Source organism: Prionailurus bengalensis, chromosome D4 (assembly GCF_016509475.1).
Source record: "Prionailurus bengalensis isolate Pbe53 chromosome D4, Fcat_Pben_1.1_paternal_pri, whole genome shotgun sequence".
NCBI classification, from domain to species: Eukaryota; Metazoa; Chordata; class Mammalia; order Carnivora; family Felidae; genus Prionailurus; species Prionailurus bengalensis.
The window spans coordinates 8,708,323-8,726,227 of record NC_057359.1 but is presented as its reverse complement, the minus strand read 5'-3'; positions in this window follow the sequence as shown (position 1 = coordinate 8,726,227).

Sequence of the window (17,905 nt, the reverse complement as noted above, 5' to 3'; positions counted from 1 at the left end):
AACATACTTCTGCATAAACAAAAACCAAATGGCATCACCTGTGACACAGTCAGCATTGCTGACTCAGGCACCAACCCCACTGATACATAAACCAGCAGCGATGCATGGTGCCCTCTTGACTTCCATCACTGCTGAGGCAGCGTATTCAAGAGGCACATACCTGGCAGGGTCAGCTTGACTCGTGATCTGGCCTTTGCCCTGGCCCAAGTGGCACCATCCAGAGGAAAATGTGGGTACTCAGCTATTCTTCAGGGCCTTCCTCGTCTAATACCAACCAGCCATTCCTCTGATGGCCCGTAATCCATCAATAAAAGGCCCTGTTGCTAAAAATCTAACATCTAACATACCATATCTTGGACCCGTGGCTGGCTCTTTGACTCAGATCCCTGAATGAATCATTCTGATCTGGTTAACTTCCTGTCTTGCAGCTGTAGACCCAGACTCCATGCACTCTAGTTCCTGTTATGACCTGCTTCTCTATCTACGATGGGGTGAGGACATCAGTAATGGCCACTTGACCCAAAGACTAATCAGCAAGTTTTCTCCCTGTTAATTCAGAACACAGTGGTCAAGAAAACAGAAAACTAAACCCCATAATCTCCAGATTCAGACTGAAAGGTCTTATTTTTTTTGAAGTTTATTTATTTATTTTGAGAGAGAGCATGAGAGAGCACACATGAGCAGAGGAGAGACAGAGAGAGGAGGGGGAGAGAGAGAATCCCAGGCAGGTTCTGCACTGGCAGCACAGAGCCTGATGCAGGACTCGAACTCGCAGACTGTGAGATCATGACTTGAGCCGAAAGCCAGAGTCCAACATGCAACCGGCTGAGCCACCCAGGTGCCCCTGAGATTGAAGGGCCTTGAATGACAGATATGTGGATGGGTCACAGCTTAGCTCCTTAAGAAATGGCATTCATCTTCTACAAAAGCAGTGATAATGGGGCGCCTGGGTGGCTCGGTCGGTTGGGCGTCCGACTTCAGCTCAGGTCATGATCTCGCGGTCCGTGAGTTCGAGCCCCGCATCGGGCTCTGTGCTGACAGCTCAGAGCCTGGAGCCTGTTTCAGATTCTGTGTCTCCCTCTCCCTCTGCCCCTCCCCTGTTCATGCTCTCTCTCTGTCTCAAAAATAAATAAACGTTTAAAAACAAAACAAAAAACAAAACAAAACAAAAAAACAAAAGCAGCGATAATGTAGTAATTCTGCCCTAGCACTGAACATCAATGCCAAGTCCTGGAATGTCACCACCCAGCACTCAACTAACAGTGCCACATGGTTTCCCATCACCAAATGGAGTTAAAAGTATGATATGATAGGGATGCCTGGGTGGCTCAGTTGGTTGAACGTCCAACTTCAGCTCAGGTCAGGATCTCATGGTTCTTGAGTTCTGGCCCCACATCGGATTCTCTGCTGTCACCACAGAGCCTGTTCAGATCCTCTGTCCCTCTCTCTCTCTGCCCCTCCCCCACTCATACTCTCTCAAAAATAAATAAAACATTAAAAAAAAAAAAGTATGGTACCATGAACACTGCACCAAGGGTCATAAAGGCCCAAATTCAAAACTCAGCCCCATAGTGACCACATTCTTTAAGCAAGGTACCAAGCTTGCGTTGCAGTTTATTTACATCAGAACACCCGTATGTAACAACATCAGAATTACCAGTACTGTAAGGATCCCCTAAGAATCAGTCTGTCCAGTAGTCAACAAATACTGAGTGGGGCCACACTAGCTACCCAGCATCATTCTAGGATCTTAGGATATAACTGTAGGCAAGCCCTGGAGGGCCTCATATTTTATTGCAGGGCGAGACAGCCAAAAAAAATTAACACTCATATACATGAGGAGGGCAAGGAGACACAACTAGTAATACACTTCCGGAGCCTCTTATTTCAGACAAGGTGGTCAGGCAGGGCTTTTCCAGTGCAAAGACATACGTACAGAGCTCGGGATGGAGTATGGGACTGAGACATGCACATAGTAGAGGGAACAGCTGGTGCAGGAGCCCTGAGGCAGGACGAGGATGTTGGAAGTAGCATACAGAGGCCAGTGTAGATGAAGCAGAATGAGCAAGGGGAAGATGGTAGAAAAGGAGGTCAAAAAGGTGGCTTTTTATCACGTAGGGCCTTGCAGGACAGGGATAGGAGTATGTCTGCGTTCTGAGAATCACTGCTGTATTGAAAAAGACCAGTAGATGAGACTGGAATCGGGGAGAATGGTCTGGAGATCATGGTAGTGCGTAGGTGACTAAGAGTAGAGACCTGGGCTAGAGTGATAGGGGTGGAGGATACATTTTTGAGGTGGAGCCATTGGGATTTGCTAACAGGTTAGATGTAGACATGAGATTAAGTAGGTGGTACACGGTATTATTCAGTCATGTTGATTTGGGAATACTACAGGGCGGCATCCTCCTCAAGAACACAGATCAGAACGAAAAAGATTACACCCAGGCATAAACTCTAAAATCAAGGCAGAATCCTTCATAACCAAGATCTGCTGTGTCACCTTAACAAGACAATCCAGTACCACTGCCAGCAAGATGAGACCAGACTTCAAAACTTTTCATATGGCCAAAGAAGGGATGTGGCAGCCAAACGGAGGTTTCTCCAACATGAAGACATATATAAAAAGAAAATTATGGAGTCAGAAGCTGCCTGTGTCTTTATAAACACCATCCAGAGAATGGGGAGCCTTTGCCAAGGGATGTTAATTATTATGTGCCCATTGGCCAAGCCAGCTCTACTGTAGGGATTGATGTAAGAAACTATAGCCAAATGACTTCGAGTATCCTGGGCTTTTGGCAAGATAAGCCTCATTGTGGTGATGAATGTTGATTATTTGGTAAGTATGGCAGGCGGTAAGAAGGGAAATTTGGCTATTGAGTCCAGGAGGTGGCTATTAACAGGAGAGAAGGCACTAAGACAAAGGACAGACAAATCAGCAAATTATTGTTTTTTGGCTCAGGTCTAAGAACTGTGGTCAAACATAAGTCCTCTACTCTATCTAACCCCCGGTTTGCAGTATCACCTTTAAATTAAAGGACACTAAGACTTGTCATGCATGCACAGACATGCTTGGATAAGAAGGCACTGTGATAAATTTTTTTTAATCATGGTGCAAAGTAGTGGAGAACCTGATGGGTTGTTTTCAATGACTGAAATATCAATGCTAATTGTGTTAGCTCTTGCATAATTCAGTTTGAAAGGAATTTTTCCTCGGGGTGCCTGGGTGGTTCAGTCGACTGGCCATCCGACTTCAGCTCAGGTCATGAGCTCACGGTTCATGAGTTCGATCCTGCTTGGGATCCTCTGTCTCCCTCTCTCTCTGCCCCTCCCCTGCTCGCTCGCTCTCTCTCTCTCGCAAAAATAAACATTAGAAATTTTTTTTTAAAAATGAAATTCTTCCTTGACAATGGCATGCTCATGCTACTGACACCCTAGAACATACTTTTTAAAAATGTTTGTTAATATGTGAGACTTATCAGGTTTTAGAAGACAGACCATTCCATCTCCATCAAAATACCAATGGTATCTTTTACAGAACTAGAACAAAGAATCCTAAAATTTGTCTGGAACCACAAAAGATCCCAAAGAGCCAAAGCAATCTTGAGAAAGTATCACAACCCCAGATTTCAAATTATACTACCAAGCTATAGTGATCAAAATGGTATTGGCACAAAAAAACAAACACATAGAACACAATAAAGAGGCCAGGAATAAACCCATGCTCATTTGGTCAATTAATCTACAACAAAGGAGGCAAGAATATATAATGAGGAAAAGACAGTCTCTTCAACAAATGATGTTGGGACAACTGGACAGCAACATATGCAAAAAAATGAAACTGGACCACTTTCTTAGACCATGTACAAAAGCAATCTCAAAGTCAATTTTTGATTCTGTCTCCTCAGGCAAGGGCAACAAAAGCAAATATAAACAAATGGGACTGCATCAAACTAAAAAGCTTTCCCACAGCAAAGGAAACCATCAATGGAATCAAAGGCAGCCTACTGAATGGGAGAAGACGTTTATATATAACATATCCGATACAGGGTTACCATCCAAAATAATAAAGAACTCGTACAACTCAATAAAAAACAATCCAGTTAAAAACTAGGCAGAGGTCCTCAATAGACAATTTTTTCCCCAAAGAGAACATACAGATGGTCAACAGGCACATAAAAAGATACTCAACATTATTCATCATTAGGGAAATGAAAATCAAAACCTCAGTGGGATACCACCTCACATGGGTCGGAATGACTATTACCAAAAAAGACAAGCAATTGCCAGGTCGGTGAGGATGTGGAGAAAAGGGAACCCTTGTGCACTGTTGGTGGGAATGTCAACTGGTGCAGCCACCGTGGAAACCAGTATGGAGGTTCCTTAAAAAGTCAAAAATAAAACTATCATGTGATGCAGCAATTCCACTTCTGGGTATTTATGAAAAGCAAACAAAGAGACTGATTCGTAAAGATACATGCACCCTTATGTTCACTGCAGTATCACTTACAGGAGCCAAGATGTGTAAGTAACCTAAATGCCCATAGATTGATGAATGGATAAATAAGTTGTGTGTATGTGTGCGTGTGTATGTATATACATATATATGTGTATACGTGTATACACACACACACACACACACACACACACACACACACCGTGGAATACTACTAAGCCATAAAAAAAGAATGAAATCTTATCATTTGTAACAACATGGACAGACCTGGAGAGTATTATATTAAGTGACGTGTCAGACAGAGGAAGACACGTACCATAGGATTTCAGTCATATGTGGAATCTAAAAAACAAAACAAATGAACCAACGAAACAAAACAGAGACTCCTAGATACAGAGAACAAATTGATGGTTGCCAGAGGGGAGGTGGCTAGACAAAATAGGTAAAGAGGATTAAGAGGTAGAATCTTCCAGTTAGAAAATACAGAATACATGGGGATGTAATGTACAATACAGAGCATACAGTCAATAATAAATAATGTAAAGACTTGGTATGGTGACAGATGAAAACTAGACGGATAATCATTTCATAATATATAAATATTGAATCACTATGTTATGTATCTGAAGCTAATATAATATGTCAATTATACATCAATAAAAAGCCATTTCACATTAATGGGTATTTCACATGATTGATTGCCACCTGTAGACAAGCCAGTATTTAAAGTATACTGACAAAAATCATTCTAAAATAGAGTACTGTACCTTCTTTCTTCTTAAATAGAACTCTCTGAAGACCCTTCATACTTTTCTTAATGAATCAGACTCACTACTATGAACATTAGCAATCATGATGCCCTCAGGAGCCACTGACCTCCACAAAGTGACATGCTCCATAAATAGTCTCTCTTAAAAATAAAATGTTGTATTAGTTTTTTCTTTGATCACTCCCCATTGAAGGCCTTATTTATACTTTCTTTGGCTGTTGCTTCTCTATGTGACTTTAGAGGGTGCTGTGGAATGAATACTGTCCCCCTACAATACATATGCTGAAATCCTAACCAACAATGTAACGCTATGAGGAAGTGGGGCCCTTGGGAGATAATTAGGTTTAGATAAGGTCATGAGGATGGGGCTCCCATGATGGAATTAGTACTCTTATAAGATACCACAAAGCTTGTGTGCTCTCGCTTGCTCACTCTCTCTTTCTCTCTCCCCTCTCTCCCCTCACACGCACATAGAGAACAAGCCATGTGAGAAGACAGGAGGCTACAAGCCAGGAAGCAGGCTCTTACCAGGAACCAAGTCAACCAACCTTGATCTTGGACTTCCAAGCCTCCAGAACTCTGAGAAATAAATGTCTGCTGTTGAAGCTCCCCAGCCTGTGGCATTTTGTTATGGCGGCTGAGCTGACTGAGCCACGGGGGGACCACATTTCCATTTTGGGTTCATTGCTTCCAATCTGCCGTGAACTGCTTGATCAATTTTTGCTTAAAATAAAAGTTTGAATGTGATCCACGGGTGCTATTTCATTTATTTTGACTGCTCTGGTATCTTCACTATTTACTTTCAAATTCCCAGTTAAATTTGGCATGCAGACGTTCAGTATTTACATTTGTTTCCAAGGCTGCTAATCGCTCAAAGTTGGTTTACCAAATTAAAAGCACAGACCGTGATTTGGTGGGTTTTGTTTCTTCATTTCAGGAAAGAAGAAAGTGCTTAATTGTCCTTCTAACTGTCTGAGCTAAGAGAAGACTTTTAAAGCTCTTGAATTCAAAGAGACAAGAGTTCCTGTGAGAGGCCATGCGATCTTCTGACTTTCAGCAGTGGTGGGGGTGGGGCGGAGAGCCAAGGGAAAATGTGTATGCTAGCATTTGTTTCATCTTCAAGGATACAGTGAAGACGTTATTTTTATATGGTTGGGAGTTGGGGAATCTTGGGGGGGTGGCCAGGGAGAGCTGTTGTCATAAAGCCTCTGAAATAATAAAAATGATTAGTATGCAGTTCATGTCAAACGTATTACTACTATGGTTAGATGACAAGAGAAGCAGAAATTGTAAAAGGCTATTATTATTTTCAGAGGACATAATCTGACCTCGGACCAGTTTTCTGAGTAGTGGGAGCTAGTAGTTTGCAAGGGTCCCTTGAGATGTTTTTTCCTAAGGTTTTTAGCAGACAGCTTACCAATGAGAGGCTAGGGCGCTCAAGAGAATGGGGTCAAGGAATACCCGACGAGGAGCCTGCTGAGGAGATGACATTTTAAGATTATCAGTTGCTAATAAGGCCTTGAAGAGGAAAAAAATGTGCTTTGCAAGTAATGACTTGTTATTTCATGTACATTTTCTGCCATGTGTCTAGGATGAGGGCTCCAGGATGTAAGAGAGAGGAAAGGAAATGGAGCTTAGTTAGAAAGCAAATAAAGAGACCATTTACTTATTTCAACTTCCACCTTTGGAGCAGAGCCAAGTGCGTCATGTGGGCCATATGTAGGATGAATACAAATATTCTGTGGGCCAAGTGCCGGAATTTTAGGAGTGGCAATTGAAAAATGAAAATTAAGACAAGCAAGAAAGAAAATGATGGGATTCTCTCGTCTCTGTCATAAGCACAAGATCACATGTGGAAGCGTCTACTGTGTCCCTCAGCAAATTGTATAACCTGGTCGAGCACAGTAGCTCACACAGTAGGGCAGCTGACAGATACTCGGGCGTGAAATAGCTACATTTGTGAAACGGTTTGCTGTGCACTTTCCCCTAATTTATTCCAGCAGCCTCTTAACACGTGGCATTCTTCTTCCTAATTTACAGATGTGGAAGGCAAAACTCACCAAGTTGAATTTTTTTTTTTACCTAAGATCAAATAGCCAAAGAGGATCAAAGAGAGGCTTCTAACTCAGACTTGACTCCAAATTAAACACTCCTCCCTACTCCTATGTTTTGACAATAGACACCAGAGAGGCACGGGGATCCCCAGCACTGGCTTCCAGCATGGTGTGGCAGCACAGGAAAATCAGCCACAGAGTTAACAACCCACATCCAGGTCACTGGTTTCCCAGAATACCTTCAATTTCCTACCTTATTCCAGATACCTCAGTCTAGCCAAAAGGACAGTGACATCCTCCCTTGGGAAGAGCATCTAATCACGCATCCATCATGAACCATCACTGTAAGACATGCATGTAATTGCTCAAAAGCTTTCTGGCTATCATTTATTGCTCAGTTTTCAACTGTTTGTCTGGTGGTAGCATCTGAAATAACACAGCTTGTTTGCAGGGAATGACGGGGTCATTTCTAGGGAAGCTCAAGTTTATGGACCAGCAAGACCAAATATGTAAAGTGAGGTTGAAAATGCCATCACATCATACAGTTCTGAAGGCGTTCCAATATTTAAAGATTTTTCAAAGGATGCCTAAGAATCACCCAATCACTCATACGTGACTTTAGCGTGAGTGGAAAATAATTTCAAAAGCTACTTTTCCATGACGACTTTGAACAGGATTTTTTCCCCCAGAATTTCTTATTTAAGTTCTTTGATCTGATCCGCCACCTGCAGCATTTTCTATCCTATTCCATCACACATCCTGTAGAGCCCAGCTCACCCTCCATGGAAAGGTCATGAGGGTTCCAGGGGTTTCTCCTTTCCCTGAGCTCCCGTGGCCTTCTCATGTAAGTCATTAAGGCCGACACATAACTCAAGGTCATCTGTTGTTTCTTCCTATAGAGATGTCTTTTGTTCCTTGTCAAGATTATACCTTCCCTGAGGGCAAGGACTGCATTGTATATACATCATACTATAGCAACATCCACAGACAGATAAAGTAACTGAACTGGGTCTTTAAAATAGTGGGGGTCAAGACATGGTAGGAGCTTAGAGGGTTATAGAAGGGTTGAGAAGCCAAGTAGAAGAAGGCACAAGTTAGCAACCCCACTCTCTTTGGGGTCAGGGAGACCATGGGACAGTGGTGTTACCACAGCCCAGAAGCCAGGGCCTTCCGGTAAGAGCTGGAACCACACAGGAGGCACAGCTACTGTCACAGACACCAAAGGAACAAAAAGACAGGTGAGGAGACCCTGATTCCTCTGTGATCCCTAGTCTTGCCCTCCTGTTTTTCACCAGTGGCTCCTTTGGGTCCCACCTCCTTGGAAGCCAAAGAGTGAGAGAGCCTCTGCCTGTGATATAAACCAAAGAGGCAAAGGAGCAAGGAGTGAATCTGATGGTAAACAAGCATTTTGCAGAAACAGTGATCCATAAATTCCTCCTGGTAGACACAGACATCAATTAAATCCTATGTAATCATCATACATTACAATTCAATTTCCTTCAATTCTTCCTCTCTCCCTTTTCTTTCTTCCTTCCCTTCTTCCTTCCTCCCTTCCCTTCTTTTTCCTTCTCTTTCTTTGAGAGAGCATGCATGCAAGTGGGGAAAGGGCAGATGTGGGGGGAGGGGGGGAGGGAAAGGGAGGAGAGAGAAAGCTGAGAAATATTTTTTTTAATGTTTGTTTATTTTTTTGAAGGAGACAGAGACAGAGTGTGGGGGAGGGGCGGGCAGAAAGAGAGGGAGACACAGAATCCGAAGCAGACTCAAGGGTCCGAGCTGTCAGCACAGAGCCCGACGTGAGGCTCGAACCCACAAACCATGAGATCATGACCTGAGCCGAAGTCAGACGCTCAACTGACTGAGCCACTCAGGTGCCCCAAGAAATATTTTTTTAAGATGGTAAGATGGTAGAAAACATAGAAGTTTTAACATTCTTCTGGAATCCTGGAAGGAAAGGAGAGAAAAAAAAATGAGGCCAAAGGAACTTTGAAGAAACAGTATCTTGAGAATTTTCCAAATTGATGAGAACCAACAAATTGTGTATTCCAGAAGCCCTCTGAATTCCAAATAGGATAAAATAAAGAAATTCCCATGTACAGGCAAATCATAGTAAAACTGCTAAAAGGCAAACAAAAAGAATATTTTTTAAGGCAGCTGTTGGAAAGCAAGCAAGCAAGAAAAAGAAAACAAATGCTTTCAAAGAAGCGATGAAACCAACATAAAACATAAAAATGAGAGCCAAGTGTCAAAGGAATGATTTCTTCAAAGCCATTGCCTTTTGGGGGAGAAACAGTTCCATGCGTCTCAGGTATGTAACTAAACCTCACCTAACTTCATCTTTCTCATTTCTGATCCCAAAGGAAGCCTGGCTGCAATGAGCAAATAAATCTACTCATCGCAAACGTTCCTATCAATAGTATATGAAAGATGCTTCCAGAGCTTATTCTTAAAAGCCATTGTTGTTCTCAGGGCCCACTGCTTTTAATTATTTGTCAAATTTTAAGTAACAAATTCAATAAACAAAGGGGAAAAGCTAGGTCTTGTAAAATTAAGCCATCGTTAGTTGTACGATCTCAGATCCCTGACGTTTCTAATGTCTGCCTGCTATCAGGATGACCGGAATGGAAACGAACTTCATTCTAGTGGTGGCTGGACCGCATCCCTACCGCTGTCACACGTGCCCCCACCTCCCACCCAGGGGCTGTCACCAAAGCATGAAGAAAGCTAATTGCACAGAGTAAGAGTTTTAATTGGGGAGTACCTGACCATTATAGCAAGTTCTACTTCCAGAAGCATCCCAGCTGACATGGTTATAGAGTAGCATCACTGAAAAGAGAGGGGCTAATTGGAACAATTAATTAAAAACCCATAATTAGCTTCCATAGTAACTTTTTTTGTTGTTGTTGTTCTTATCCTCCTAGCTTGAGGCCTGTGTGGATTTTATTGAGTCTTCCCACACTGGAGGTTGTCAGGGCTGAGAATTAACAAGGAGAAACTCAGAAAAAGAGGGTAGAGCTCTAAGTCCAACCAAGTGATGGAGTTCGGCCGGTTTTCCTCCGTGGCAAGCCAGAAACAAAGACCAAGAGCCTGAATGAGAACTCCAAGTGGGGTCTGAATGAGAGCCACCACAAAGGAGAGATTTCATTCTCTTGGCCCTCTGTCTGTAAAGGCGTAAGATTCCCTCTACTTCCTAAGAATATGGAGAAGCCTCATTAGTGGCTACAGTGTTAGCAGCAAGAACACCACCCCTTTGCAGTTGAACACTGTCACCCCCCAGCCTGACCTTTGGGGATTTCAAGGTTTGACAGCTGATTTCTAGAATAAAGTCCACCTTGGAATGATAAGGAGTCGGAACATCTCTCCAAGGACATGAAGAGTCAAAAAGGGATATATTCTCCTCCACCCACTTCCTGATTGTACAGACAACTGAGCCCGCTATCACCTGGAAATAGGTAGACATTATACCAGTAACCCCAGCATGCAGGGTAGACCAGAGAAATCCCTTCTATAAATTTAAAATCAAGATGTCAGGTGGCTGAAGCTTACACCCAGGTGTCTGGCCACAAAGGAAGCTGAAAGTGAATGACTGAACTCAAAGGAAAGATTCTCATTAATCAGAGCCTTCTCTCTGGAAAAGGTCGCTACACGATCTCATACATCAGTGTGCAAAGGACCTGCCTGGGTTTTCCTCCACAACCTTTTCCCGGGCACTCTGCTAGTAAATAACATTCCACAGAGGCTTCCTTCTGCCCATGAGCAATCTCTTCCAATCAGATGGAGCTGGATCGCGATGACCAGGCTCTGTGAAGGAGATGCTCCAGTGAGTAAGTAATATGAATTAGGCTCTTTTTCATAGCTGCTTTCAGGGTCTAGTCATGTTATATTTGAACAAGAAGATCAATTTGATAATTCCTGGTTACAAATAAGCCAGTGCCTTTGTTTCTTAATTTCAGTTCAAGCCCAGAACTTGAAATACCTAATTTCTTTTAATGTTTACTTATTTTTCAGAGAGAGAGAGAGAGAGAGAGAGAGAGAGAGAGAGAGAGAGAACGAACACAAGTGGGGGAGGGGCAGAGAGAGAGGGAGACAGAGTCTGAAGCAGGCTCCAGGCTCCGAGCTGTCAGCACACAGCCCGACACAAGGCTCGGACTCAGGAACTGTGAGATCATGACCAGAGCCAAAGTCAGGTGCTCAACAGACTCAGCCACCTAGGTGCCCCAGTACCTAACTTTTTAATTATACTTTTATAGCCTTCTGACAATCTAGGTGCAGAGGCAAAATACTGACCAGTTCTATAAATGCCTACACATTTAATAGGAACAAATAGTGAACAGATAGAAAACAGTGCAAAACCTATCCAAAAATCACCTGGCCAGAAATTTGAAATCAGTAAAGCTTGTAACAATGACTCAGAGGCAAGAGGTTCAATGTACCTTTATTCAGCTCTCCCACTTAATTCAGCTCTTAGCTCTTGTAGCAACGACTGAACATCTGATAGATTTCTCTTTAACCTCACACATCCTTGCATTTTCTTGGCCAACCCCCAGCTGAATACACATAAATCCTATCTACTTACGTTCGGTAAATATGTACCTCACATAGCCAATCAAGAATTTATGATGCTTCAGTGATTAATGCAAAATGCCGAAAGATTTTAATTGCTTTATAGACCCCAGGCTTCCAGCTCACTCTAACAAAACCAATTAAGGCACCGGCATAACATTTGGCAGAATAGAATGAATAGACGTAACCTCAAATTGCATTCATTACCAAAACTGTTTCAATCAATCAGGGTGAGAGAAACTGTGTCAAAATGAGAGTATTACAGAGGATATTTAGAACCGTAGGTACTGATATTCTGCCTTAGATATCAGCCTCCTCACTCTACCAGGATTGCAGAAGATGAGAATCCACAAGAAACAATAGCATATAGGGGGCAAGGCACTATCACGTGTGTTTATGGGCCTGATATCAAAGGGGAAAGCTTGGAGAAGTTAGTACACATAATAACTCCCCATGTTGTTCTCTTTGAATTAGCCTAAATAGCTTTAGCCTGAAGCAAGCTGACCTACCAGCACAGGCAAAAACACAATCAGAAACAGACGACAAAGCAGAGACTTTCCTTGGATCTTAGTCCAAGAACTGGCCCAAATTTCACCATTACCCAAGGGAGAAGAGAATAAAAAGGAGGTAATGAGATCGCTCATCCTTCCCTAGTTTAGGAATGGTCTTGACCTTTATAATTCAGCTGTTATGTGGACAAAATGGAAACAGCAAGCTATGGTCTGTGGCTAAATGTGATCTTGACTAACATTCGAGAAGCAATAGTCATCAGGAACGCTTTCCGCAGACAGTAAGAGAAAGCCCATCTAACACTGACTCAACTAGAGTATGTTTTCTTCCCAAAGGAAGGCTGGAGGCAGGCCATGATTAGTACGAGTTCACCAGCTCAAATACAGCACAACCTGTGTTCTGCTCTTCTCTTGGTCTTTCTCTTAGGTCTGGTACCTCACGGTTGCAAGATGGCCGCCCAAACCCAGGCATCACATCAGAATTCAAGGCTGGCAGTAAGGGAAAGGGTTCCACTATCACTGTGCCCTCATTCAGAAAATGAGACTCTTGCCCCAAACCGTCAGCAAAGTTTTTTTCGTATGCAATTGGACAAAGTTGTGTCACATGGCCACTTTTTGCTGCAAGTATATGGGGAAGTAGAAAAGGAAACTGTCCTGGAGAAGAGTGAAGGGTGACACCAGGAGCAAGACAGAAACAAGAAATCAGAGCCCTGACAGAGATTATCAGACTTTGAGGTAAGATCACTAGAGGTGGCAAAGAAACACTGCCTTCCCGGATTTCGGTCACACAGGAGAATATTTCACATCAGCTGACCCTAACAGGGAGAGCATAAAGGGTTTCCCTGCACGAATACAATCAAAAGCAGGATCCAGAAATGCCAGAAGCTTCATCAAACTTGGCAGGCCAAACTCTTTATAGGGCTTTTTTTTAGTATTTTTATTGGGCTATTTATAGTCTTTAGTATTTTTATCTTCCAAACAACAAACAAGATGGGAAAATAAATGTGGCAGTAAGACACAGTAAAAGCCCTCGCACTGACAATGCATGGCCTGGTATCGAAAATGTGAAAATAAATAGAACATGTGAATACGGATGAGAAAGGCAAGATAACTGAAACTTACTACTTCTAAAAGCACCTGAGAGATAGAAAGTTTAGAAGTGAAATGGGAAAAAGGGGAAAAACAACCTAGAAAACTTTTCTAAAAATTAATTGGTGAGATGGTCAGGTCAGATCAAGCAGAAGTGGCTTATTTTTTTCCAAGTATATAGAAATCCACTTGGAGCAAAATACTTTGGCCAGGACCGTAATTTCACAGTATGTTTTTCAAGGCAAACATACACTACTTAGAGTTTAATGTGCTTTGATGTAAAAGGGCTTGGAAGTAGTTTTCATTTACACAATTAGCCAAGTTTGGGGGTTTTTTTTTGTTGTTGTTTTTTTTTGAGAGAGAGAGATGGAAAGAGACAGAGACAGAGAGAGATAGCATGAGCCAGGAGAGGGGCAGAGAATCTGAAGCATGTTCCACACTCAACACAGAGCCCGCTGCGGGGCTCGATCCCATGATCCTGGGATCATGACCTGAATCAAAATGAAAAGTCAGACACTCAACAAACTGAGCCACCCAGGTGCCACAGCCTATTAACTAGACTCATTTTAGGGCTTTGAAATTTTCAGATGTCTTGGCCCCCAACTCCTCAGAAATTGATTTAACTGGTCTAGGGTAGAGCTCAGGAATAGGCCCATTTTGTTTCGTTTATTTAAGCCTCCTGCGTCCATTCCAAAGCGAAGTTATAGTTAAGAAAAATTGGATCCGGGCCCCTGGGTGGCTCAGTTGGTTAAGCTTCTGACTCTGGATTTTGTCTCAGGTCATGATTTCATGGTTTATGAGCTCGAGCCCCACATCTTGCTCAGCGCTAACAGCACAGAGCCTGCTTGGGATTTTCTCTTTCCCTCTCTCTCTGCCCTCCCCTGCGTGCACGCACATTTTCTCTCTCTCAAAAACTAACTAAATAAATATTAAAAACATTTAAAAAGAAAACGTTAAAAAAGAAAATGAAAAATTGGATCAAAAAATAATACTCAATGGCATTGAGGATATAGTTAAGTCAGAGCACACATGAACACTGATGAGTGAAAATTAGTATCATCTGCCTAAAATACAATTTGGCAAGATGTCAGATGCCTAAACGAGTTGATTCCCTTTCTTTTTTTTTTTTTTTTTAATTTTTTTTTCAACGTTTATTTATTTTTGGGACAGAGAGAGACAGAGCATGAACAGGGGAGGGGCAGAGAGAGAGGGAGACACAGAATCGGAAACAGGCTCCAGGCTCTGAGCCATCAGCCCAGAGCCTGACGCGGGGCTCGAACTCACCACCGTGAGATCGTGACCTGGCTGAAGTCGGACGCTTAACCGACTGCGCCACCCAGGCGCCCCGAGTTGATTCCCTTTCTAAAATCAGATCCCAAGGAAATGGGCAGAGAATCAAAGATTAATCTACTGAAATGTTCACTGCAGCATTAGTTGTTGTTGACAAGATCCAATAATGGGTGTAATTAAACAGTCTGACACATTTGTGTTAAAACATCTTCAGTGAAAATCTTCACAAGTAAGCAGCCACCAATGACATGTATCTAAAGTTAGGATGAAAGTGTATATATGGGACTGGTTATGTGAAAAATACACACACACACACACACACACACACACACACACACACACACACAACACAGGAAAGCAAACACACTAACGTATTAACATCAGAGTATTAACAATAGTCTCATGATGGGATTACCTTAGCAGTACTTACGTTTTTATACTTTCCAATATTTTTTCAAACATGTACACATAGTGATTTTACAACCTGGAGGGAAAAGCGCTTCTTTTCAAAGCCTTTGGTTGTAGTATTTGTGGGATCCTTATTTGGTTAGAAACCCCTAGATTACTGCTACATTCCCTAAGTAGAGGGGCTTCTGGTTTGAAGAAGAAACGATCGTGTTTTTTCATCATGAAATGATCAAGTCAAGTAAGTGGGAAAGGAAGTACTCAAAATACTTTGTAAGAAAGTTTCCACAGCTCCTTTACAAAATTAGCTCTTCTATTTTATAACAAGTATAATTTAATCTTCAAAAATATAATTTTAAAGGAATGGAACTCTCTACAGTATGTCTGATGAGCTCAGGCCAATTTTCTATTATGCTGTTGCCAAACATATTAACCTCTTGGGAGAAATTTAACCATAACTGATTCTTAACATGTTAAATATGTTTAGGTAATCCATAATACAATAAATAGTAACAGGAAGGCTGTGGATAGTCATTTATTTTTATTTTTTTAATTTAATTTTTTAATGGTTTATTTTTTGAGAGAGAGACAGAGACACAGCAGGAGGTGGGGGGGGGCAGAGAGAGAGGGAGACACAGAATCCGAAGCAGGCTCCAGGCTCTGAGCTGTCAGTGCAGAGCCCAATGCAGGGCTCAAACCCACAAACTGGGAGATCATGACCTGAGCTGAAGTCGGACGCTCAACTGACTGAGCCACCCAGGCGCCCCTGTGGATATGCATTTATAAAGGTGTTCTCCCAGACCTGGATACTCTTTTTGCTTCCCTTCTTGTGTTCCCATGACTGTTTCCCCAAAAAAGAGGGGGAAAAAAGCCCCCTCTGAACTGAATTATTTATGATACTTGCAATATTTGGAATGTTTAGTTTTGTCTCACGGAAGCTCAGGGCTGAGGCAAGCACATTGCAGCAGTGGCCTCCAACTGCACATTTCCCCAGGGAACCAGCTGGCCTAATGTCATGGTTACTGAGTTAATTGCTGTTTTGATGACTTGGGGTAATGACTTCTATAACCCCCTAATTTAAATCACTTCAGAAAATATGCACAAGCTCTGTAGGGTGTGGACAAGAGTCCAGTCTGAGTCATGACGTTACAGAGGAAGATGGCTGGTGCCATGTTGGCTGAAATGGTAGAAAAGGAAGCTGGCTACGTTGCTGGCATTATAGGGTGGGGACCCCTTGCTACTTGCTTATCAACCTTCCCAAAAAAGGCTGCTTCTCAGTGGTTTGGGAGAACCAGACTTGAGCTACTGTTGAAGCCAGGAGACTTCAATATGCTCGAGGGGGGGGGGGGTGGGGGGAGTGTGTAGTTATCACTGGACACACAGAGGAACATTAGTTTACATGGATTCAGTTCAGCCAAATTAGTGCATAGAAGAGGCCAATCTAAAGGCCAGGGATGGTTAAAGAGTCTGCAATTGTTAAGGGTGAAGACAGTGGGCTCTAGATAGTATCCTAGGCAGTCTCAGCAAAGAAGCTGAGTGTAAATGAGCTCAGTAAATCCTATAAAACAGGCTGTTGGTCTTTGGGTATCACCTGCTCTACACTCTGGCACCAACGCTGCTCCCCAGGACCCACCTCAGGTCCCTTCTTTGCTTTCAAACAATTGTCAGTTAACTCCCACTAACTCTAAAACAGTAAACGGATGGGCTGATGGGCCACGCCGCAAGGGGTGACCCTCCTCATGTCTATTTACATGTTGGAGGGAGAAGTGAAGGGATGTGCAGAAGTCCAGGAAAAAAAGACCTTACTTGCTGCCTTGCAGGACCAGCGGCTCCCGTCCTCCCAACCCCTCAGCAGCAGCTTCTGTGAAGGGGACATAAGGCATCTCTATTTCTCTGTCATCATCCTAGTGGTTGGGGGTGAAGTGGGGGCTGTACTAGATAGAATTAAAGGGACCCTAGCGATCGCTTGAGACTCACTTAAATTTAAATGAACAAATCAAGACAGTAGGTCTTGTGTGAAACGTCACTGACTGCTCATCTAAACCTTATAAGCAGTTTACCCTATGCCCACCTCAAGTCTGCTCACACCCCCAGAAATTCAGCAGGGATCTAAGACTTTGATCACTGAGAGAATATTAATCATGTTATACCAACAGTTATTGGACATTCACTATGCTCTAGACTCAACTTCATTAAAAAAAACATGAAATGAACTTGGGTTAGACTATCACCATTACTGTCATCCTCCTCCTCCTCTTCCTCTTCCTCCTCCTTCTCATCATCATCATCATCATCACCACCACCACCCTTTCCAGATACAGAAATAACCTCAGCAAAGTGGAAGGTTTTGTCCCAGGTGACATAATCACAGTTGGATCCAAGGTCAACCCCAGGCAGTCCCATCACAGAGCCATGTTTTGAACCACTGACTAGACAAGGAGGAGAGAAGGAGAGGACGTAGAGGAAGAACAGTAATCGTGAGGCAATCACACCAGAGTGCTGATTCTATGCCACCCTCTCTGCTAAGCACATTTTACACACTACATCTGCTTATTCCAGCATCCAAAGATAGGCTTGTTTCATCTACTCCTATTTTACACATGAGAAAATTGATGTTCAAAGGGGTTACCTGATCTGTCTCTGTTCCCCAGGCTGGTAAATGCCAGAGCCAGCTAGTGTCGCTGGACCCAGTATTCCTTCCGCTCTCAGGAAGAGGGGCTCCCTGAGAGGTCTGGCTGGTACTTTGATTTCTGAGCATGTTCTAATTTCTAGGAGG